At 40.2% G+C, this 26075-nt stretch overlaps 1 long non-coding RNA gene and 2 pseudogenes across 2 annotated transcripts; 1 reads left to right on the top strand and 2 right to left on the bottom strand.

The window, feature by feature from the left end:
* Positions 1–2: 2 nt before the first annotated feature.
* LOC140688459 (uncharacterized) lies at positions 3–16572 on the top strand. 2 transcript variants are annotated; one of them, XR_012063177.1, is made up of 3 exons: positions 3–108; positions 6461–6531; positions 16349–16572. It is a non-coding gene; the product is annotated as an uncharacterized lncRNA (long non-coding RNA). The 2 variants fall into 2 exon arrangements; XR_012063176.1 differs by lacking the exon at positions 3–108 and adding an exon at positions 126–222.
* LOC116285102 (uncharacterized) lies at positions 1923–11585 on the bottom strand (annotated as a pseudogene).
* Positions 16483–25995, bottom strand: LOC102532777 (uncharacterized; annotated as a pseudogene).
* Positions 25996–26075: the final 80 nt, after the last annotated feature.

Raw genomic sequence — 26075 nt, forward strand, 5'->3', positions numbered from 1 at the left:
GCGTCACACCACCCACCTGCCCCAGCGGCGCGCCTGATTGGACAGAATATACCCCGCCCCCTCGCGCTTGAGTGACAGCCCGCTGGAGAAGGCGTTTCTCTGTGACCGGTAAGCAGAGACCGTCGCCGCCCGGCACGTTTGATTTTAATCAGAACTTTTTCTTTCCTGGTCTGACTCGGATATCTTCCCGCAGCTCTTTGGGCACTGGGAACTCCATGTGAGGTGATGGATGTACTGATTAACTTGGAAATTCTTATATGCCTAAGAGGCTGGATTGCAAAACTCTTTTGTGTTGCAGAACCCTTGTTGCATTACTAATTTATCTGAGCAACTTTATTAAGATGTTATGCACCCAGTTAAAGTGTACATTTTTTGGTTCTGTGTATTGGTAGATATGGGCAGTCATCACCACAGCCAATTTTTTAAAATTCCCCTCAAATGAAACCTTGAAAAGAAACTCCTCTGCCCTTTAGCTATCACTCCCACTATTCCCAACGTCTTCCTCAATCTCTAGCCCTAGGGAACTACTGATCTCCTTTCTATCTCTAGATTTCCCTATTTGGGGCTTTCATATGAATGGAATTATACTATATATGGTCTTTGTGATTGACTTCAGTAACTTAACCATAATTTTTTTTCAAGGGACAACCATATTGTAGCATATATTATTAATACTTTACTCATTTTTGTGGCCAAATAATATTCTATTATCTATTCATCCATTAATGGACATTTGGTTTGTTTCCATTTTTTGGCTGCTCTGAGTAACTTTTTTTTCCCCCAATTACCTATACTTTTTTTTTTTAACTTTTTTTTAATTGAGTTCTAGTCATTTTACAATGTTGTCAAATTCCAGTGTAGAGCACAATTTTTCAGTTATACATGAACATACATATATTGTCACTTTTTTTTTTTGCTGTGAGCTACCACAAGATCTTGTATATATTTTCCTGTGCTATAGCATATAATCTTGTTTATCTGTTCTACATTTTGAAACCCCAGTCTGTCCCTTCCCACCCCCCGCCCCCTTGGCAACCACAAGTTTGTATTCTATGTCTGTGAGTCTGTTTCTGTTTTGTATTTATTTATTTATTTTTTTAGATTCCACATATGAGCGATCTCATGGTATTTTTCTTTCTCTTTCTGGCTTACTTCCCTCAGAATGACATTCTCCAGGAGCATCCATGTTGCTGCAAATGGCGTTATGTTGTCAGTTTTTATGGCTGAATAGTATTCCATTGTATTTGAGTAATGTTTTTATAAAATTCATGTACAAGTTTTCTTAAGCATATGTTTTCATTTGAGGGTAGTTTCATAGATGGATAACTGGTCAACCTAGGTTTAATTATTTATGAACTCCTAGAACCTTTCCCAGAGTGGCTACACCATTTTATATATCCACCACCAGTGTATGAGAGTTTAAACTTCTCCATATATCTTCAACAAAACTAAGTACCTCATGTTTTCATTCTAGCCATCCTCATTGTAGAGCAGTAGCCCATTGTGGTTTTGATTTCCATTTCCTTGATGACTACTGATGTCCTGCATCTTGTCATATACTCTGAACCATTTGTCTGTCTTCCTTGGAAAAATGTGAATTCAGTTTCTTTGCTATATTTAAATTGAGTTGACTTTTTATGATTAAGTTATAAGAAGTCTTTAAGTACTTTTGATATAAATTCCTCATGATATATGTAAATTCCAAAATTCTTCCAGTCTGTGGGTTGTGTACACTCTCTTGCCTTAAAATGTTTACTTTTAATTGCATTAATATACGTGCAATAAAAAATTTACATTCTCATCATTTTTAACATTGTGAAACCAATCTCCAGAACTGTTTTTGTCTTCCCAAACTGCAACTCCATACCCATTGGAAAACATTTGAAACCTATAGCTTGGATCAGACAGAAGTTAGTCTGTGGTGGTTTTGAGGATATTCTCTTTTTTCCAGTTTTATTGAGATATAACTGACATATAGCACAGTGTAAGTTTAAGGTGTACAGCATAATAATTTAACTTATATACATCATGAAGTTATTGTAAGTTTAGTGAATATCCATCATCTCTTAAAGATACAACATTAAAGAAATAGAAAAAGGTCTTCCTTTTGATGAGAACTCTTAGGACTTACTCTTTTTTAACAACTTTGATATGTAAGATACAGTGGTGTTGTATTTATCATGTTGCACATTACATCCCTAGTACTAATTATCCTATAACAGAAAGTTTGTACCTTTAGACTGCCTTCATCCAATCCCCCCTTACCCAACACCCTATCTCTGATAATCACAAATTTGATCTCCCTTTTTATGAGTTTGTTTTTGAAAAATAACTGACCTACAACATTGTTAAGTTTCCTGTTACCCAACATAGTGTTTCAATATTTCTATACACTTCAAAATGATCATTAATATAAGACTAGTTATGATCTGTCACAAAAGATGTAACATGTAATTATTGACTATTTCCCACACTATATATTTCATATCTGTGACTCATTTTGTGATTCTAAGTTTGTATCTCTTAATCTCCCTCACCTATTTCTTTCCTCACTCACCTCTCCCTTCTCTGCCAACTACCTGTTGGACTCGGCATCTGTCACCCTGTTTCTGTTTCGTTGTGTTTGCTCATTTGTTTAGAGTCCACAAATAAGTAAAATACAATACCTGTCTTTGACTTATTTCACTTAGCATAATACCTTCTAGGTCCATCATGTTGTTGCAAATGGCAAGATTTCATTCTTTTTTATGGTTGAGTAATATTCCTAAACATATATTTATATATACATCACATCTTTATCCATTCATCTGCTGATGGACACTTAGATTGTTCCCCTATCTTGGGTATTGTCCCTTCTGGCGGCCAAGTTTCTGCTGAGAAGTCAGCTGATAGCCTTGTAAGAGTTCCCTTGTACATAACTTGTTGCTTTTCCCTTGCTGCTTTTAATATTGTTCCTTTAATTTTTGCCATTTTAATTACCGTATGTCTTGGGAAGTCCTCTTTGGATTGATCCTATTGGGACTCTGTGATTCCTGAACCTGGATGTCTGTTTCCTTTCCCAGGTTAGGGAAGTTCTCGGCTATTAGGTCTTCAAATATGTTTTCTGCCCATTTTCTCGCCCTTCCTTCTGGGACCCCTATAATGAGAATGCTAGTACACTTGATGTTGTCTCAGAGGTCTCTTAAACTGTCCTTAGTATAGTCAGTTTACAATGCTGTGTCAACTTCTGGTGTACAGCATAAGATTGTCCTACATTCCTTACATTCATAGGTCTCCTTTCCATTATGAGCGTTTGCATGGTTTTGAACAGAAGAACTGGGACAATCAAAATCTTTACTATGATTTTTACATTCATATACTTTCTCTCTGAGTTCTTTCACAATTTCATAATGAACTGAGACAATCAAAGGCGTTCCCACATTCCTTACATTTATAAGGTCCGTCTCCAGTGTGCTTTATCATGTCTTCAAAATTTGGTGTTAGATCCAAAGGCTTTCGCACATTTCTTGCATTCATAGGGCTACTCTCCAATATGAGTTCTTTCATGGTTTTGTAAAGAACGCAGGAGACTAAAGGCTCTACTACAATGTTTACATTCATATGGTTTCTCTCCAGCGTGAGTTCTTTCATGGTTTTGTAATAAACTGGGACAATCGAAAGCCTTCCCACATTTCTTGCATGGATAAGGTCCAATTCCAGTGTGTTTTTATCATGTGTATTCGAAATTTTGAGGGAAAAATGAAGGCTTTCCCACATTCCTTACATTCATAGGGTTTCTCTCCACTATGGGTTCTTTCATGACTTTGAAGGGAACTGAGGTAACGGACGGTTTTGCCACATTACTTACACTGACAGGGTTTCTCTCTAGTATGTCTTCTTTCATGTTTTTGAAGGAAACTGGGATAACTGAAGGCTTACCGCATTCCTTACATGCACGAGGTTTCTCTCCTGCATGAGTTCTTTCGTGTCTTTGAAGGGACCTAGGAGTACTGAAGGCTTTACCACAGTCCTGACACTCATAGGGCTTTTCTACAGTGAATCCTTTCATGACTTCAAAAGTAACTGGGACAATCAAAGACTTTCCCACATTCCTTACATTTATAAGGTCCATCTCCTGTGTGCTTCATCAGGTGTCTCTGAAATTTGGTGAGAGAACTGAAGGCTTTCCCACATTCCTTACATTCAAAGGGTTTCTCTCTACTGTGACTTCTTTCATGTTTTTGACAGGAATTTGGACAACTGAAGGCCTTACCACATTTTTTACACTCATAGGGCTTTTCTCCACTGTGTTTCCTTTCATGGCTTTCAGAGGACCTGGGACAACTGAAGGCCTTACCACAATGCTTACATTTTTCATGTCTGCGAATGGAAGTGGGCTGACTGAAAGTTTTCCCACATTGTTTACATTTATAGGGTTTCTCTCCAGTGTAAGTCCTGTATTTGAAATGAACTGGGAGTGATGAATGCTTTCTCACATTCCTTTCATTTATGTGGCTTCGGTTTCTCTCCAGTGTAAGTCCTGTATTTGAAATGAACTGGGAGTGATGAATGCTTTCTCACATTCCTTACATTTATGTGGCTTCTCTCCACATGCATTGCATTCATATGGCTTCACTCCGATAGTTTTCTTCTCCAGACTGAGTTTTGGAATAAGGCTGAAGTTTTCCACATACTGACTGTCCTCTTTACTTTCACAGAGTCTCTCTACCACATGACTTCTATAAAAAATGAGAATCACATTAGCAGTGATTTCTTTACTAACAATTTTATAGTTATTAGTAGGGTATTTGAACTACATCATTTTTATGCTTTATGGCAAAAGTGTAGGTTATTTCCTTTGTCTGAATTGTTTTCAGTTGAATATAAGGAATGCTCTGCAAGAAGACTTCACTCTTAGAATTACCAAAATAGTGCTATTCACACACTGTTAATACTGTTTCCAAGAGTCCTTTCTAAACACTGAACATCTATGTCACAGAAGAAAGTATTTGGGGGGAAATTTTTCTGAGAATTAGTCAATTTGAAGCAAGTATTGTATTTAGGTCCCTTCTTTTAAAGTTCTGTCACAGACCAGGACTCTCACATAAGGCACTACTTTATTTCTACTGTCAGTGTGACTCACCTTAGTTTTCTCCCCTGGTTTTTGTACTGATCTTCAATGTCCTGGTCTTCCTAAATTGCAGATGAAGAGAAATGATTCCAAAATATTAGAAATAATAGAAAAAGTATTAGATTTTATATTCATTGTTGGCTGTGGCCAGGCTCTAGTTTATTTACCAGCATCCTCCCTTCCATATTCAACACCTTGGAACAACGTCAATGAGCAAGAAACATCTGTTCTCTAAGTGATAAAGTAAAGAAAAGCCGTCATCTTTACCGACAGAGGCCAGGTTTCTGAAGGTTTCCTGCATCACATCTCTGTAGTTTCTTCTGTGAAGGATTCAGTAAAGCCCACTCCTCCAGGCTGAAACTCACAGCCACATCTTCAATGGCTACCGAGTCCTAAAACATCCCAAATATGTGAACAGCAGGATGTGTGAGACTGAGAGGACGGGGCATCTAGACACCACTTACATGAAGGTCATGTACGATTCTGTCAGCTCCAAACATTTATTCTATGACCATTTACTCTCTGTCTATACTTCCTCACAAACTTAGCAGCATCATAAATGTGGAAATAATTACTGCGATCTCATTACATCTTATTTCTTACTAATAGCAGGGTCTGGAGCACGTTGGGAAATGAGAGAAATGCTATACAAATGATACAAATGTTACCATTTTAAGACCATCAAAAAATATCTTGTGAAGAAAAATCTCTCATCTCCTTCCTTTTTACCCACCATGCATAGCACTTATGAGGCAGAGGGTTAAATCTGCACAATGTTTCATGAATAGGAACACAGTGAAGAAGCCTTTTCTTCCATTCCTATCACCAAAACCGAGAGTCCAGGAAAGCTGTAAAAATTTTAATAAGCTCCAGCTGGCTGATTTGGCCCTAAAGGTCTCTAGGCCGTTAGAAATAGTCAGATGTAGATGATGGAATGGAAATATTCTTGTGGGCAAGTATTGCTTTTCACTTGTGTAATATTTATCACAGACTCAGTTTTTCCTTTTTCTCTGTGTGATGTGATGCACTAGAAAGCTAACTGGAGCTTAGAGTTCAGACACTAGGAAGATGGCATGAAAACAGCCCACGAAATCCCTACACTTGGGGACCACACGGCTGCTGGGGCACAGAGGGAGATGATATGTCAGGAGAGCTTTTGATGGCAGATCTAGAACACTGTGCCCGTGCCTTTCTAACTCCAAGGAAATGGTTGAGAGCTGCAGATTGCAAGTGTGTTTACTGAAAATCATAAGGGTTTGATGGTGAACCTGCTCATGAATATAAAATACATGAAGCCTTTGGCAGTGCTTTCCTCCTAAAGAACATAAAATCTCCATTTTCAAATTGCAGGAGGAAGTGTTTCCTGATCAGCCATTCTACAGGCTGCCCTGCCAGTCTCCCTAATTCCAAGCTCCCACAAGGTAAACAGGGAACGTGACAGTTTGACCCCTGGGCATAAGAATCCCTTAGCTGATGACAGCACACATTGCCAACAGTGTATGAAAGGGTTTGTTTCTTAAATAATCGATGTATCTGAAGAAAGTAAGGCAGGCCTCTCCAGCACATGGCTTCAGCAAGCAAGGAAAGGTATCTGGACCTTCTAAAAATTAAAGTTAGGGGCTGGGTTAGGGTGAGGGTTCACACACAAGAGCAGGGTCTTAAGAGGATTGCATCTCTTGATACTGCCAAAGGAAGGAGGACCAAGGCTTTCTGATCACTTTGCATAGATGTGGGTAAAAGGGAAAAGAGGACAGATGAGGTTTTAAAGCAGTCAGCATCAAGTATCCGAAACTGAAGCCAGAGACTTTCAGGTTCTAGTCTGGCATTTAAAGAACTTAGAAGTCATCATTCCTGGCCTAAAAGAAAACAGTGAAAAAAACTTGAACAACTCTTCTTAAATCCATCAAAGCATTGAGGTCACAGATAAAACACTCTCTCCAAAACTGAAAAAGGGAAAATAAAGGTGGCATTTAAAAATAAGCACTGGGAGCCGTGGACGCGAGCCACTGCCAAGTGCGCTGGAGCAGAGGTGTGGTGGGGTCCAGCCAGGACCCTGCCGGCAGGGGGCGCTGCCCTGGGATCTCCCGGAGTCCCAAGTCCCACCAGCAAGATCTGAGTGCACCTGCGGGGCAACCTGTGGGCCACTGGTCACTTCACGAGCAAGAAGAGTCTGAAGGCCTCCAGCCCATTCCTATTGGGGACAGCTCCTCACATCTCCCTGAGGGACCAGAGCCTGCAGCTGGGTCATGATCTGCTCAGGATCCTCCTGCAAAAGAAATCTTGGGGCATGAGCCTCAGTGGCCCAGCACCTCACACCCAGTATAGGAGGGAGCTGGTGCAAATGCTGCAGAAGCAAGGCCATGAGTCAGGAAGACATTATGACCACATGGCTTAGACTGTATCCACCGAGGGAAGGTCCTGAATGGGATACTGGTCCTGGCCCCACTCAGATGTAAATCAGGGGCTCAAAACTCTGCTACTCTATTACTGTGATTTCTGGTTGGGTTGCCAGGAATGTTGCCAATGCAGACACAAATTATGTCCCTGCTGTATTTCTTGCTTCACTGTTCAAGTTGTGAATAAAACCCTGCTCTTTCCATTAAAAACAAAACAAAACAAAACAAAAACAAAAACAAAAACAAAATCTGTCCTTCACAAGGCTTGTACTGAAAACAATCTATTTCTCCAGAGGCTAATACAAAGGCAAAAACCCCCCAAACCCAGAAAACAAACAAAAATACCAAGACAGAACACAAAAATCCATGAACTGCAGAGTGACGACAGAAGGTTTAAAATACACAAAATGGGAATACCTGAAAGAAAAGATTCACAGAAAGGAAGCTAAAGAATTAGTGAAGAAAAGTCAAACCTCTGGTTATGATGTTGTACTATAATTGGGTAAGATGTAACCTTTGGAGGAAACAGGAAGAAGGGTAAATAGAACTCTCTAAACTCTCTTTACAACTTCCTGTGGCTTTAAAGTTTGCAAAATAAAATATTTTAAAGACAAAAAAAGATTAGTGAAGAAATAATCAGATTTCCCTGAAATTAATCATACATGGCATGCTGTGGATCCAAAAAGCTCAAAGAACACTAAACACCAAAATGCATATGACATATGTCATATTCTAACTAGAGAAAAATCAAAGACAAACAGAATATATTGAAAAAAAGCCAGAGGGGAATATCTACCTTACTTACAGAGAAAAAAGACTGGAATTAAATCAGACTTCTTTTCAGAAATGATGCAATCAGGGAGAGAGCAGAGTGAAATATTTAAATTTTTGAAAGGAAAAAAAACCACTCTACTTTTCAAAACCAAAAGCTGATCCTTAGAAAATATTAATTATAATAAAACTGATTAACATCTAGTCAAGATAACTGAGAGAAGGCAAAACAGAAATTACTAATATCAGAAATGAAAGGAGGGGAAATAAACATAAAAAGATTTGATACAATCAAAAATATAATGAGGTATCACCTCATACTGGTCAGAACGGCCATCATTAAAAAATCCACAAACAATAAATGTTGGAGAGCGTGTGTGGAGAAAAGGGAACCCTCCCACACTGTTGGTGGGAATATAATTCGGTGCAGCCATTATGGAAAACAGTATGGAGATTCCTTAAAAAATCTAAAAACAGAGTTACCATATGATCCAACAATCCCACTCCTGGGCATATATATGGAGAAATCACTAATTTGAAAAGATACACACCTCAATGTTCATAGCAGCACTATTTACAATAGCCAAGAGGTGGAAGCAACCTAAATGTCCATCAGCAGATGGAGAGAGTCAAATGGATAATCGGGGTCATTACCACTGTAGTAAGATGAAATACTGTACAGTGAAGAAATGAAATGAGGCATCAAGCTGTGAAAACACATGAAGGAAACTTAAAAGTACATTGCTAAGTGAAGCCAATCTGGAAAGGCTACACAAGATTCCAAGTCTATGACTTTCTGGAATAGACAGTATTATGAGCCAGTAAAAAGATCTTTGGTTCTGAAGGTAGAGGTGAATGAACAGGTGGAGCCTAAGGGATCTTGAGAGAAGTCAAACTACCATATATGATACAGAAATGATGGATATGTGTCCTTAAGCATTTACCAAAACCCACAGACCCTACAACACAAAGCCATTGATAATGAAAACTGTGGATTTCAATGCATCAATATTGGTTCAGTAATTCTAACAAATGTATCGCAGTAATACAAATGTATAAAATAGTGCAAACTGTGTGGACGCAGAGGGGTTAGGTGGGAACTACTAAGGAAAAGAAGAATTGCAGGACCAAAATGCTCAACGATAAAGGAACCCAAAGGAAGGAAAAGCAAGTATAGGAATCAGCTGACATAAGCAGGGCACTTCCCTATAGTTCAAAAGGAAAACCCACATTCAGAAAGTTAAACATATTCTGAAAATTGTGGTGCAGACACTCCTGACGGAAACAGGAACCCTAGAAGCGAGTCAGTCCCCGGTGAAGAAGGTTAGGGCCCCCCCAAATGAACTCTGGCAGCTGCAGGTACTGTCCTCTTGCCTGACGGTGAGCAAGCCCCTCCCTCCCCCAGGCTTCCACTCTCACCAGCGAGGAATTTCTCAGCAGGTTCCGACCCAAATGAACTCCCACAATCATAAACACCTTGTTAAGGAGAAAGAAGAGCTGATGGTCACAGACTTCTCTGTGCACAAATTACACTAAGTGCACCTACATTATGGATGCAACACTCAAACATATGTCTACACTTAAAGAAATCACAATTACAACCTCAGAAAGAGAATTACCAAATCGTCTCGTCCTCCCACCCAGGTGCACTTGCTTCCCCAGCTTTCCAGGGCTCTGTTTCTTCTTTCAGCATAAAGGCTTCTTCTAGGATCTGCAGGGTGAGGTTCCCCAGGAAGAACCAATGGACTTTCACTTCTATTTCCCTTTGCAGGCTCAGAGTGGGGTGGGGGGAGCTTAGTTTGGGTCACAAACCACAGGCCATACTCCCCACTAGAGTCGCTTGGCACCACTACTACATTTTAATCTCGCAAACACACTGAACAACCCAGCAGATTCACTCAAATTCAGTGTTTATGTGGAAAGGAGGAAAGAAAACTAGAATGCACTTTATTAGTTCAACCAGAAAAATCCCAAATATATATTTCTTTCAGCAAAAAAAGATGTCTTTAAATTATTATTTCCATGGCAAGACTTGTAAGCAATTAATCATACTTGAACACTTCTGGTCTGCAAGACTAAAGCCTGGAATTTCATTTGAAATCATCTAAAAGCAATCAACAGCCCTCAGAAACAACTACAGTCAGAGAAAGAAAGAGTGAAACCAGGATCTTAAATGGAATGCAATACTGGAACCTCTTTTTTTCCCTCCTGAAACTCACCTCTTTCTTGTCTCTTTGGAAATGGTTTATGCTGTCTTTTGTGCCTATTGATTAAGTAAATAATGTATTTACCCCTACTGAAAAATAGACACTTAAATAAAGCAATGAATCTTTCAGTTAGGGAGGGGCAAGGCTGATAGATCACCCAAAAAACTTTCAAAAAGGAATCTCCAACCAAACGCTTTTCCATAGGATGTTTGTGCCCAGGAAAGATCCTGGGAGGAGAGGCACCAGGATTTCACACAACTTAGTTCCAGGTGGTCATTCTCGGCTTTCCTCTCGTGTAAAATAGACACAAACTAAATAGCCATCTGTGGCTCTACTGAAAAAGGCTAAACACTTAAAATATTAGAGCTGTTTGAAATGCACTACGGAGGACAAATAGTAGAAAATGTCGTGTGAATCAGAGAGGGAAAGTTGACGTTTGGGAACAGGAAAGGGATTTGGAAATTTAGGGATTTATCGGCAGCCCTAGGAAGAGCTACGCTGATGCAACAGGGTCGTGGATTTGAGACCCTGCTCCCCTAAATTTGAAAAACTCGATTAAAGGGAATCCCTTAAGGAAAAATGAGGGACTGGGGACCCCACACAGCACAGCTCCTCCCACGCATAAAGCCCAGACACAGAGTCTGAGTCTCCCCGTGGTCACCGCACCATCTGAGGGAGATACGGGGCGGCGGGAGCAGAGCTGCCCAGAGAGGCTCTGGAGTCGGAACCGAAGTCACCACGCGCAGTGACCGGACAGGACGCCCGGGGGGTCCCCGCTTCCGGCCCCGCCCCCGCGCCGCGAGCCGGAGGGACTGAGGTCCTACCGGAGCCCCGGGTGGACTCCGGTCAGCGGACTCCGGAGTCGAACGCGGGGAGGCTCGGAGCCCGCCACGGCCAGTTGCGGCCGGTTCCAATCGGCCTCTCTTCTCCGTCTCCGCACCCACACGGGGAAGCACACTCACCATTTCTAGGTTTCCTGGGTCTCCCTGAATGCTCCCTACGACTCCCAAGACCAGTGCAGGTCACAGCTCGACAGAGCCTGCGGCGCAGGAAATAGACCTTCAGGCGCAGACGCTCAGTATCCAGAGCCACGCCCACGCGACTAGCTACGCCCCCGCCCCCTGAGGCCCGTCGCCCCACCCACCGGGCCCAGCGACGCCCCCGAATGGACAGTTTCCAACGCGCCCCCTCGTGCCTGAGTGACAGCGGGGCGGGAGGACGCAAGGCTCAGGCGAACTGGCTTCAGCCGTTGGCCGCAACTTGTCCCCGCGGGAACGTTCGCATTTAAACGGAATTTGTTCCTGTCCTAGGGCTGACTCTCTAGTCTTCCACGCAGCGTGGTCCGAACGCGAGGTCACAGGTGTGCACAGGGAATTCCTGATTCAGTTTCAAGATGACGCAAGTATAAACAAGAGGGTGCTCAGACCAGGACAGACTGCAACAAGAGGGCTTGGTATTAGGCTGTGAAGCCACTCCTGGAACTGTGACCCTTGTTTAGAAACTTAAAGGTGATATCACTATCTGTAATAGAGGCAGGCTCCATTTTAATCTTTGAAATCTGGCAGCGTTGAGCCTTCTACCCATCTCTTCCCCACCCCCTCTCATTTGGTACTTAAGAGAAAGAATCCCAGAGCACTGGGCTCCAGTGGGGTTTGAACCCCGCAGCCCTAGCTGGGGGCAGGGACTCTTCTCTAAGCTGAGGGTATGAGATATGTCATTAAACCACGAGGTTTCATTAAATTCACATTTTACACTGGAAGGAAACTTATTTTAGATCAGTGCTAGCATGTGTCCCTAGGGAACTTTTAAATGTAAACAGCTATAAGGTCCCTAAAGCAAACGAATTCCTATTTTCACTAATATAACAAAAAACAAATCATAATGTAAATATGGGATGCACCTGGAAACTACCCCAACCACAAGCTGAGTATCATTGACTAATAAAAATGGTCTATATTTAAGGATGACAATATGATGAGATACTTAATACTGTATTGTGTGAATGAAATTTGCTTAGAGTGGATTTTGAGTTCTCCACGCACGCACACATGCACATACACACCCAATAACAATTTGAGGTGATGGATGTGTTAAATAACCTGGAAACCCTTAGATGTCTAAGTGCCTGAACTGCAGAACTCTTTCACATTGCAAAACTCTTAATGCATTTATTCACTTATTTGAACGCTTTTTGAGATACAACACACATAGTATACAATGGACCCCTTTAATGTCTACAACTCACTGATTTTCAGTGAAACTGAGTCCTCCTAAAACAGAGTTCCCTTACTGAGTTTATGATTACTCTATCCAAAACTTTGTTCCCTTTCTTGTCCCCTCAATCCTGTACTAACTGAATACAAATTAACTAGTCAGATGGCTAAAATTGCTGTTGTCAATAACATTGTTAATGTACTAAAATTGCTATTATTATGGAGATTATCATTAATGTACAAACTCAGGTCGTTTCTCCAGGGCAAGATAAGGTAACAGACCCCTAAGTCATGGACCACCTGGGCTGAGAATCATAACCTAGAGACATCCGGACTTCCAAAACTATGATTAAGAAATGTCACAGAAATGTCCCAAGATGATGATTAATCCCAGCCTCTTTGTTTTTCCCCTTAAAAAAAAAAACAAACCCTAACTCAAATACCAAGTTGGAGTGGATCTGAGACTTGTCTCCCATTCCTTTACTTGGTACCCTGAAGATAAAACCCATACTTTGCTCCAAACACCTGCTGTCGGAGCTTGGCTTTCTGTGCTGTGGGCACCCGAACCCTTGCTCAATGGCATCAGTATTTTCACAGGTTGATGCAATCACCACCACAGCCAATTTCTGAACAGTTTCCTCCCCTCAAAAAGAAACTCCATTGCTCTTTAGCTATCATTTACCATCTCTCAACTTCCTTCTCGAGTTCCCAGGCCTACACAACCACTAATCTCTCACTGAGATTTCCCTACTCAAGGCTTTCATAAGAATGGAATAATACAATATATGGTCTTTGGGATTGAATTCAGTCACTTAGCATAATTTTCCAAGGTAATGCCATGTTGTAGCATGTATCAAAATTTCATTCATTTTTATGGCCAAATAATATTCCACTGGATGGATAAAACCCATTGCATTTATCTCGTCATTCATTAATGTACATTTGGAATGTTTCTACCTTTGGCTACTATGAATAATGTTGGTGTAAAATTCATGTACTCTAACTTGAAAAGACATGTGCACCCCAAATGTACACAGCAGCACTATTTATGATAGCCAACACACAGAAGCAACCTAAATGTCCATCGACAGATGAATGAATAAAGAAACTGTGGTATATATACACAATGGAATACTACTCAGCCATAAAAAGAATGAAATAATGAAACTTGCAGGAACATGGATGAACCTAGAGCTTATCCTACTAAGTCAGAGAAAGACAAATATATCACTTATATGTGGAATCTAAAAAAGTGACACAAATAAACTTATTTACAGAACAGAAAGAGACCCATAGACATAGAGAACAAACTTATGGTTACCAAAGGGGAAAGTGGGGGAGGGCAAAATTTGGGATTAATAGACACATACAACCATATATAAAATAAACAAAGACCTACTGTATAGCACAGGGAACTATATTCAATATCTTGTAATAACCTATAATGGAAAAGAATCTGAAAAATACATATATTTATGTATAACTGAATTACTTTGCTGAACACCTGAAACACTGTAAATCAAATATACTTCAACAAAAATTAAAAATTAAAAAATTCATGTACAAGTTTTTTTGAATATGTATTTTATTTCACTTGAACATAAAGGTAGGAGAGAAACTGATGTATCATGTGGCAATTCTAGGTTTAATTTTTGAGTAACTGCCAGACTGTTTTCCAAAATGGCTGCACTATTTTTCATTTGTACCATCCATGTATGAGGACTCGGAATGTATAATGACTAAATGAAGAAAATTACAAAGTTGACCTGAAGATCCATCATTAACATGGGATATTTTAATACATACTCTCAGGACATGAAAAACACAGTAATATTTCTTAGCATACAGTGCTTGGAAAACGGTAAAAAAAAAGATTTCTAAGAAAAAAACTACAAAAGCACTCATTAGAGAAAAAAAAGCACATACTTTTAATCACATACAATCAGACATAGTGGAAAACATATTCAGGGATTACACTCAGCTGGAAGGAAATAATCTGGAGTCTGCCTGGTATGAAGAAGGTGCTGATTCCCACTGAGAAGGATTTAGAGCAGTCAGTGCACAGGGCAGGACAGAGCAAACTCCCACGTGGTTCTTTTGGATAGGGCCATGCATATAATATGAGTCAACTGACAACTTTGTCAAATTTCTGGAAATCATTTGACAAGCTGAGGCCCCCTCCCTCCCAGACACCATAAAGAAATAGCTATTGTTCCCCCCCACCCCCACCAGCACCTGCAACACCTAAATGGTTTTTTCACGTTCTGATGGCAACATATTCCTTGTTTACAAGTTTTACCTGAGCCCATTTTTGTTGTTATTTGCAAATTTGCCACCTCATGTGGATACCCCTACCACAAAAGGCTAAAAGACTCTCTTCAGTTACAAGCGGTGCTCCAGTTAGTTTATTTCCTTCCAGTGGAAATAAAGTTTAAAATGGCCCCCATGTTCAGGCACTACTTCCACCTGCCACTTCAGCTATTATTAAGATTCCTAAACATTTTTTTTACATCAAAAAAAGGAATTTAATTTAAAGGAAAAAAATCCAAATTGTCTGATCACATTTATTAGATAGGATGGAGAAAAATAAAATGTAATTAGTTGTCTGCAAATCAACTTATTTCAGGAGTGGAGCAAATCAACTCCTGAAAAAGAGTTCTGCATCTTCCTAAGCATTTTTTACTTGACTCTCTTGAAGGTGGGAGAAATCATCTTGCTGATATTTCTGCAAGGAATGCTGCACTTAAAGGGATCTACAGCAGCCAAACCTCTGTCATAACCGAAGGGATATTTGCCCAAATTATTTAGGAAAATGGGCTGGTGAGGTCCAACAACTGGCCTCAGGAAAGGAAAAACAAGATTAGAAATTCAGTAACTTTTGGTCTGATAAAAAGAGAAAGTTCTTGTTTGGGTCAAATACCAACCCAGTCCTACCAGAGATTCTAAAATTCCCACTCCTCACCAGCATACAAGTACTAAGCCACTGGTCAACTGATGAAATGATGTCCTTCATAAATCAGTATTGCTGGAGAAACAGTAACAAAGCCACAAAATATAGCCTAGGAAAGCATGTCTGTACTGCTCCCGAACATTTAAAACTGCCTAATGGGCCATGTGAGGTCTGCCAAATGATTTCACTCAACTTCCTCGGTCTAATGGATAGAAACACGTTTTAGTCATGGTCTGTAGGTTTAGACACTGGACTGAAGCCCTCCCTTGCAGTGGCTCAAGTCCTTTTTGGAAAGATTATCCCTACCAGGGAACTCCTCTCAAATTTCACAGTGATCAGGGAACCCACTTTACTGGCCAGGTGTTTGCGAAGTCTCTGCTGTATGACTGGTTTTACAACACTATCACCGTGCTGACCCTCAATCCTCTGGTTTAGTCAAATGCACGAATGGCAATTAAGACTCAATTGGCAGAATTTGTAGAGGCCCTACAAATACCTTGGCCAGAAACATTGCCATTAGTCCTTCCATATCTCAGACGCACCCCACTTGGACCTCATAAACGCTCACCCTTTGAGATAGTCACAGGACACACAATGCACTTGACTACAGCTTCTTCTGACAACTGATAAAAGGGGAGATACTCCAACGTTGCAAAGGCTTAACTGCTTCTATTAAAAGTAACCATGTTTTGGTAAAACAGTCTTTTCACAGGGTACCCACAGGAAACGAAGACCTTAAGGATCACATCTTACAACATGGAGATTTCATTTATTTCAAGACATCTCCAGAAGAACTCTCTTTTAACCTCACTGGAAACACCCCTGTCAAGTACTGCTAACCAACCCTTGTGCTATCAAACTCCAGCGAAGGCTCTTTTACGTATTTGGAATGATCTAGAATAAACGCCTCCCAATATTCCTCATATTCATAATGCTATTCTCCATTATGAGTTTTTTCATGGTTTTGAAGATAACTGGACAACTGAAGGCTTTACTACAAGTTCTGCATTGGTAGGGCTTCTCTCCAGAGTGAGTGTTCTCATGTGTTCATAATGAACTGGGACACTTAAAGGCTTTCCCACACTCTTTATACGTGCAAGGTCCATCACCAGTATGCATTATCATGTGTCTTTGGACATTTGAGGGATAAATGAAGGCTTTTTCACATTCCTTACATTCATAGGGTTTCTCTCCACTATGACTTCTTTCATGTTTTTGAATGGAACTGAGGTAAGTGAAGGCTTTACCAAACTGCCTACATTCATAGGGCCTCTCTTCAGTATGACTTCTTTCATGTATTTGACGACAACAAGGAAAACTGAAGGCCTTACCACATTCCTTACATTTATATGGATTTTCTCCACTGTGAGTCCTTTCATGACAATGAAAATAATTGGGACAATGAAAGACTTTCCCACACTCTTTACATTCATAAGGTCCATCTCCAGTGTGCTTCATTACATGTCTTTGAAATTTGGTGAGAGAACTGAAGGCTTTCCCACATTGCTTACATTCATAGGGTTTCTCTCCGGTATGGGTTCTCTCATGTTTTCGAAAGGAACTTGAACAACTAAAAGCTTTACCACACTCCTTACATTCATAAGGCTTTTCTCTAGTATGTGTCCTTTCATGTCTTCGAATGTAACTGGCACAACCGAAGGTTTTACCACATTGCTTACATTCATATGGTTTCAATCTACTATGAGTTCTCTCATGTTTTATGGAATAACTGCGACAATTGAAAGCTTTACCACATTGCTTACATTTATAAGGTTTTTCTCCAGTGTGCATTATTTCATGAATTCAACAGTATCTGAGAGAACTGAGGGCTTTACCACACTGCTTACATCTATAGGGTTTCTCTCCATTGTGAGTTTGTTCATGTTTTTGAAAGTTGTGGTGATACCTGAAGGCTTTTCCACATCTTTTACATTCATAGGGTTTCTCTCCAGTGTGAATCCTTTCATGCCTTCTAGGACTGGCGAAGCTTGAAGGCCTTCCCACATTTCTTACAATTAAAGGGTTTCTCTCCAGCGTGAACCTTTTCATGCATATGTCTGGACTGATGATGCTTGAAGCCTTCCCCACATTCCTTGCATTTATATGGCTTCTCTTCATATCCCAGATACTCATATGGGTTGGGTGTAGTGTGAGATGTCATGTGCCTAGTAAAGGATAAATGATGCATGAAGACAGATCCTAATACAGTGAGTTCACATAGTTTTATTCCAGTTGATTTTTTTCTGATTATGATTTGAAATCTGGCTAAAGGTTTCCCATACTGACTACCTTCTTTATTTTTGCAAAGTATCTCTACCATACAACTACTGTAAAAAGTAAGAAGCATATTTTTAATGAATTGTTTATTAATTATGTTATATTTATTAAGTTATGACAATGAAATTTTTACCATTTTCAAAGAAAGTGTACATTTTCTGCACATCCTGATTGAAACTGAATATACTAACGCTCTGCAAGAGAGCACAATCAGAGCAATGATCACAACAGTGATATTCACAAATGGTGATTCTGAACACTGATTTCAAGTGTACTATTTTTCAAACACTCAACATTTAGGACATATCTGAGAAAACAGATTTGATGGAAAAATCCTAAGACACATTCATTTTAAGGCTGGGCTGATTTATTTCCTTCTTTTAAAATGTCACGGCATAAACAATCTTGAGAAAGAAGAATGCAGCTGGAGGAATCAGGATCCCTGACTTCAGGCTATACTAATACGACAAAGCTACAATAGTCAACACAGTGTGTGCTGGAACAAAAACAGACACACAGATCAGAGGAACAGGTTAGAAAGCCCAGAAATAAACCCACGTACTTGTGGTCAATTAATCTGTGACAACGGAGGCAAAAATATGCAATGGAGAAAAGACAGTCTCTTCAATAAGTGGTGCTGGGAAAACTGGAATGCTACATGTAAAAGAATGAAATTAGGAAATTCTTTAACACCATATATGAAAATAAACTCAAAATGGATTAAAGACCTAAATATAAGACCAGATACTCCAAAATTCCTGGAGGAAAACATAGGCAGGACATTCTTTGACATAAATTGGAGCAGTATTTCTTTGGATCTGTCTCCTAGAGTAATGGAAATATAAGCAAAAATAAACAAATTGGACCTAATTAAACTCTTGCACAGCAAAGGAAACCATCAACAAAACACAGACAAGGGATTAATTTCCAAAATATACAAACAGCTCATATAACTCAGTATCAAAAACCAAACAACCCAATGAAAAAATGGGCAGAAGATCTAAATAGACATTTCTCCAAAGAAGACATACAGATGGCCAACAGGCACACAAAAAGATGCTCCACATCACTAATTATTAAAGAAATGCAAATCAAAACCACGATGAGGTACCACCTAACATCAGTCAGAATGGCCATTATCAAAAAGTCTACAAATAATAAATGCTGGAGAGGGTGTGGAGAAAAGGGAACTCTCTTACACGGTTGGTGGAAATGTAATTTGGTGCAGCCACTATAGAGAACAGTATGGAGGCTCTATGAAAAAGTAAAAATAGAGTTACCAGATGATCCAGCAATCCCACTTCTAGGCCTGCATCCAGAAAAGATGAAAACTCGAATTTGAAAAGGTACATGCACCCCAAAGTTCATAGCAGCACTATTTACAACAGCCAAGACATGGAAGCAACCTAAATGTCCATCAACAGATGACTGGATAAAGAAGATATGGTATATATACACAATGGAATAGTACTCAGCCATAAAAGAATGAAATAATGCCATTTGCAGCAACACAGATGGACCTAGAGATGACCATACTAAGTGAAGTAAGTCAGACTAAGAAAGACAAATATATGATGCCACTTATATGTGGAATCTAAACAAAAATGATACAAATGAATTTATTTGCAAAACAGAAACAGACCCAGACATAGAAAACAAACTTACGGTTACCAAAAGGGAAAAGAGAGGGGAGGGATAAATTTGGAGTTTGGGATTAACAGATACTTACTCCTATATATACAATATACAAGGAGAACCTACTGTATAGCAGATGGAATTATATTAAATATCCTGTAATAAACTATAATGGAAAAGAACCTGAAAAAGAATGGAGATATACATATTTATCTCACTGAATCACTTTGCTGTACACCTGAAACTAACACAACACTGTAAATCAATTATACTTTAAATAAATAAAATGTCATGGCATACTAACATCCTGTCATGGGAAATTGCTTTCCCATGTGAGTGTCGCTCACCTTAGATTTTTCCCATGATTTTCATACTGACCTTCAATGTCAGGGTCTTTCAACTTTTCTTCTAAAAAGCAGAACAACAACAACAGAAATCATTATAAATCGCAAAAGATTATAGAAAAATTATTATGTGACAGGTCCATGATGAGCTGTGACCCTGCCTCGTTTATTTACCAATGTAATCCCTTTCCACATTCAACCTCTTGAAAGATTTGATCAGCAAAAAACACTGGTTCTCTAGCGGACTAAGTAATTAAGTAAGAATGTTGTCATCCGTACCTATTGAGGTCAGGTTCCTGCAGGTTTCCTGCATCATATCTCTGTAGAGTTTCTTCTGGGATAGATCCAGCAGAGCCTACTCCTCCATGCTGAACTTCACACTCACTTCCTCAAAGGTCACTGAGTCCTGAAACACCCCAAATATGTATGTGGGAGGATGGGAAGGAGGAAGAGCAACGGCAATTTATAGTCAACTCACAGGAAGTTCACATATGACTCTGTGGTCTCCAAACATTTTGTCATTAGGACTCTTACTCTGTGGTGACAATCACCTCCTCATAAATTCAAGAATATCACGAACAAGTGGAATTTACTGCTACATTTGCATTGTAATCACTCCAAGTCTTTATTGTTCTTTTTGTCAAGATATAGAGCGCCTTGGAGAAATGAGAGAAATGCTATTCAAATGAAAGAAATAATCCATTTAAAGCACATCAGCTCTTTCTGATAAAAACTTTTTCACTCTCTCTTTAATACCCACTATATCGTGCTGCACTATATGAGCAAAGGTTCACACCTGCGTGAGGTTTTAACAAAACAAAACAAAAAAAACACAGTGAAGAATTGGAAGGTTTTTCTTCTATTTCCACCACTAAACATGAAGCTAAAAGGCCTGTGGGAATCCAGTTTGTAACAAGATCCAACTAGTCCAAGTACTCCAGGCCAATGGAAGTGGTCAGATCCAGGTGGCTAAATAAAAATATTCTTGTGGAGGAGAATAGATTAAAATTTGTATAATCTTTACCACGTACTCAATTTGCCTTTCTTTCTCTACCCCATCTCATGGGACTAGGAAGTTGCTGAGAGTTAGAGCCCAGGCATGAGGAGGAAAGCGTGACAAGTCACACCTCCACTAAATCCCCATGTTCAGGGGCCTCAGGATGGCTTCTGTACGATTTTTAGGACACAGAGTCACCCATTCTGAAATGGTACGATCACAGAAGACCTCTTTTTGGCAGAATCATAAAACTATAACCTGGGCCTTGGTGACCTTGTGGAACAGGTTAAGACTTGGAATTTGCAAGGGCTTCATTAAAATCTACAATGGTTTCATGGTGAATTTGCACAGATTTACAAAATACACAACGAGTTCAACAGCGCTTTACTCAAAAAAACCTAAAATAGCCTTTCTCTCATTTCAGCAGCAAGTGATACCTGACCAGCCACCCTTCTCTCTTCTGAGCTCCCACATGAGGCACAGCACCATGACAGCCCATCCCAGCCACAGGAACCCCCCAGCGGCATAATTTCCTAAATGCTAGTGCCTAAAAGAGATCAATTACCCACTGATGTCCATGTGGAGGGAACAGAGAAAAGGCTCGCATCCACCCATTCTGAGGCTAGAATTCACTTATTTGGCAGAGCAACATCAGTGTGGGAACGCTTCGCTTGTTGTGGGTCCAGGGAGTAGGAGCAGTTGCCTAGGGCAGCCCTACTTGCTCTTTCTACTGGAACAATAGCACTTGCTCGTAACAAAGTCCAACTACCTAGTGTGCAAAAGACAGTGAACGTTAGCAGGCCCAGGACTGCTTATCCTTAGAAATGCTTGCTCACAGATTTCATCTTTCACTAGCATCTGGGATGTGTGATTTTGAGAGTAAACCCACCAACCTTAGAGATAAAAGTGCCTCAGTGTGCCAAGTGTTTGTGCCAACAATATGGTATATGATAAGCTCCTATTTTCCTTTGGAGAGACTGTAATTTTGTTTCATGTTCAGCGATGGTACCTACCTGGTTAGCCCTCCAAAACAACTCTGGGCCCTGAGTCTCTACAGACCTTCCTGGGTAGACAACAACACACGTGTACACTCACAGTCTGTTACTTGGAGAACCGAGCCCATCTGATCTGATTACACCAACGGACAACATTTGAAAGCTTGCTCCTGGCTTCCTCCAGACCAAACTTAATTCAATACTAAATGAGACTATTACAAAATATTTAATGACCCTCAAGGAAGAATTTTTTAAATTATTGGGTAATGTCAAAGTAGACTGAAATAAGTAAAATGAGGGCATGTGTTTTAAGAAAGAAATCAGTGTCACTCAGATGTCACCTCTCCCAAATGACGTATTTATTAAATTTTACAAATACCTAAAACAGTTTTTAAGACTCAATAAAAACTACTCCTCCAAACATAATAGGAAGAAAGAATGTCCAAAAATGGACAAAGTTTTCTATGGCGGTCTACCTAACACATCTCTGTGGTAATTCAGACGGGAGAGTATTGGCAGAGAGAAACACAGGACAAAGGAAAGGAAAAATGTCTTCCATAGGCCAGCATTTAATACAAAAAGTTGTTCAAGGACAGCGCAGGAGAGTAGTCACAAACATCATGAACACCTGACTACATAAGGCAGGGATAAACTGTTATCCGATTGGAAAAAGACATCATATTTCCCTTCATTCCATACACAATAGCCAACTCACTGTAGATTCAAATGTGAAAAATAAAACTAGGCCACTTTTAGAAGTCACATGTTAATGTTTTATTGATAGAAGAACAGAAAGAATACCTCTCATAGAAGAAAGAGAATGAGCCATAAAGCCAGAGACAAATCCAAAACAATTAAAATTAAGGTAGTTAGAAGATACATAAAAAAGGGAAGAAAAACATCTGCAATGCACACAGACTTAAGAACATAAAAGGGCTACTTGGCAGAGTTAAAATGAACAGATATAATTTTAAAATGGAAAAAAGAAGCAAAACATATTTAACAGATATGAAAAGGATAACATACGAAAAAAAAATCCATCACCTTGGCAACTGGGTAATAGGGCACTAAAATGTCCAGTAAATCCCATTTCACAGTGAACAAAAACTATTCAATTCAATAATCCCAAGTGTTGAAGACCATTGTGAAGAAAAAAATCATTATATTATGCACAAATGGAGGAACAACCAAATTATGCGCTCCACTGCTACTTCCTGTGAGTCTGAACTTGATCACTATTCACAGCCCAGCAATTTTCCAACAATGTCCACAGAATTTATTGTGTAGTTGACTTGGAGACAAATATACAGGTGACATATACTAATATCAAAATATCTGAAGATTTTAGACTCATGGACATAGAAAACAAACTATGGTTACCAGAGGGAAAAGGACAGGGAGGGATAAATTAGGGGCCAGGGATTAATAGACACACACTACTATATATATACAACAAACAATAAGGACCTACTGTATAACACAGGGAACTATATTCAATTTCTTACAGTAACATATAATGGAAAAGAATCTGAAAAGAATATACGTATGTATGTATATGTATAACTGAAATACTTTGCTATACATGTGAAACTAACATTGTAAATCAATTACACTTCAATAAAATTATTTTTAAAAAGATCTGAAAGTTTTATCAACAGAACAATAAAGCAAAGAGTTCTGCAAAAAGTGCAGGGTGGTACCTGTTCTATAACTGCTATGGTCTCCTGCACAGGCAGGTGGAGCCTCGCCTGAGATTTAGTTCAGGTGTCTGTGCTGATGATAACATATATGGGCCTGAAGAGCATGAAAAGGTTTATTACTTCTATGATGAAAGTGTTTGGGAAAGGGGAAAGCAAGCCTCTAGAGAAGGTGAAAAATACCTTGCGACATCAAGGAAAGGGGCCTGGCCCGAGTTTTTTATGGAGCTTACGGGAGGGGCCCGGGTGAGAATTCAAGTATAGGAACAAGGCTTTCTGTGAACTCAATCAATCACTCGCCAGAACCAAAGGGAGGAACACAAGCTTTCTCATCTCTATGTACAGATATGGGCACCAGTAGATGAAGGAGCATGTAAGGTTTAAAGCTGTCAGCAGTCAGACATTCAAAAAAGGAGTTGGAGACTTCTTGTCTATGGTCTGGTATGAAAGGAGTTTAGAAGTCACCTTCTAGTACCTCCTTGTCCTCAGAAGAAAAAAAGCCAAGCAAGTTAAAAGCAACAACCCTTCCATCAGAGAATTGAGGTCATAGGGTAAATTGCTGTCTCCAGATTAGAAACAGAGACAAAAAAAAGTAGCCATTTAAAAATACACCAGGATAGTCTCTTCTATTACCAAAGACTGTCCTGAAAACAATCTATTTCACAAGTGCTTAATTGACTGGGCTTTGGCCAGAGCCTAGTTGATCTGGGGGTAGGGAAATAGCCAACCTGAGTCCCTTTTAGCATTTTCTGCTCTCAAAGGTGGGACACTTCTGAAGATAATACGTTTTCTCCCATCCTGACAACGAATATGTGCTGTTCCAATGCTGCTTCTCCAACTCTCTGCCACCAAACAGATGTCCAACAGGTCAATTCGATTCTAACACTAACCCACATACATCACACTCTATACATGAAGAGCTCAGTCCTAGACAACGTTCCTACTTCAGATGCCAGACACAAATGGGGTGCCTTGGCTACCAACATTTCTACTCAGCCATCTAAAAAAGGATTTGATACCATCTGATATCCATTTATGATGACAAACTAGTAACAGAGGGGAACTCTCTTTTTGAGGAAGAACATTTACATGACACCTGTAGCTAATACAGTACTTAGTTGTGGGAAACTGATACTTTACTGAACAGAGCAAGAAGATTCCTCTCACTGCTCCTATTCAACATTGTACTGGAAGCGCTAGTCAATGCAGTAAGAAAAAAAAAAAAGGAAATAAAAGATACACAGATTGGGAAGCAAGAAATAAAACTGTCTTTGTTCTACATGACATGACTGTCTATGTAAAATATCTGAAAGAATCCGCAACAGAGATAACTCCTGGAATTAGCAAGAGTGTAGCAAGGTTGAAGGATACAGAAGGAAAGGAGGTATGATGCCATGAAAATGTATGGAAGAAACTTAAAAGACTACTGCTAACTGAAAGAAGCCAATCTCACAAGGCTACACATTGTATGATTCCAAGTATACGACAACTTGGAAAAGACAAAACTATGCACCAAGGAGATCTCTGTGAAGGATTTGATGGTTCGAGGGAAGAATTAATGAATAGGTTGAGCATAAAGAATTTTTAGGGAAGTGAAACTATCCTATAGGATACAGAAATGAAATGAAAGATACATGTCATTAAACATTTGCCAAAACCCACAGACCTTTTAACACAAAGTGCCAATGTGACTGTAAACTGTACACTTTAATGTATCAATATTCACTGAGCAATTTTAAATTTTAAATAGTTGATGGTGATGCTGGGAATCGGAGAGGGGAAGCTGGCTTTGAGAATGTGGGGAGGGATTTGGAAACTGAGGCATTTATTGCTAGTCCTAGGAAGCGCTAGGCTAGGGGGACAGAGTTGTGGATTTGAGACCCTGCTCCGAAAACAAAAATACTTTTAAAACTCAGAAGAAAACGAGTCCCTCCGAGGAGAAAGGAGACACTGTGGACTCCACAGAGCACAGCCCCTCCCACGCACGATACCCGGAGACCTAGTCACGACAGTCCCCTGATGATCTGCCCTGTGGTCAGTCACACACACTCTGGGGAGACGTAGGACTGCGGGCGCAGAGCTACCCAGAGAGGCTCCGGGGTCGCAGTCGCCGCCGCGCGCGCTGACGGGACCGGCCACCGGCCCCGACTTTGCAAACCCGAGGGGACTGAGGTCCGGGCGGCGACACCCGCGTGCTCGCGTCGGCAGACTCTGGAGTCGACTGCGCTCAAACCCAGGTCCCACCACCCGTCTCCACATCGAGGGGCAGCACACTCACCATATCGAGGTTTCCTTGAGTCCCTCCTATGACTCCCACAACCACCGCAGACCGCAGCGCGAGAGACACTGCGGTAAAGCCTCCAGAGACCGCTACGGGCACGAGCTTGGGAGCGAGTAGGGCCGTCTGCGCCGGTGCAGTGCGTCTCCCCACCCACCTCCCCCAGGGGTTCTTGATTGGACAGTTTGAGAGGCCACGCCCCTCA

This window comes from Vicugna pacos, chromosome 22 (assembly GCF_048564905.1).
Source record: "Vicugna pacos chromosome 22, VicPac4, whole genome shotgun sequence".
NCBI classification, from domain to species: domain Eukaryota; kingdom Metazoa; phylum Chordata; class Mammalia; order Artiodactyla; family Camelidae; genus Vicugna; species Vicugna pacos.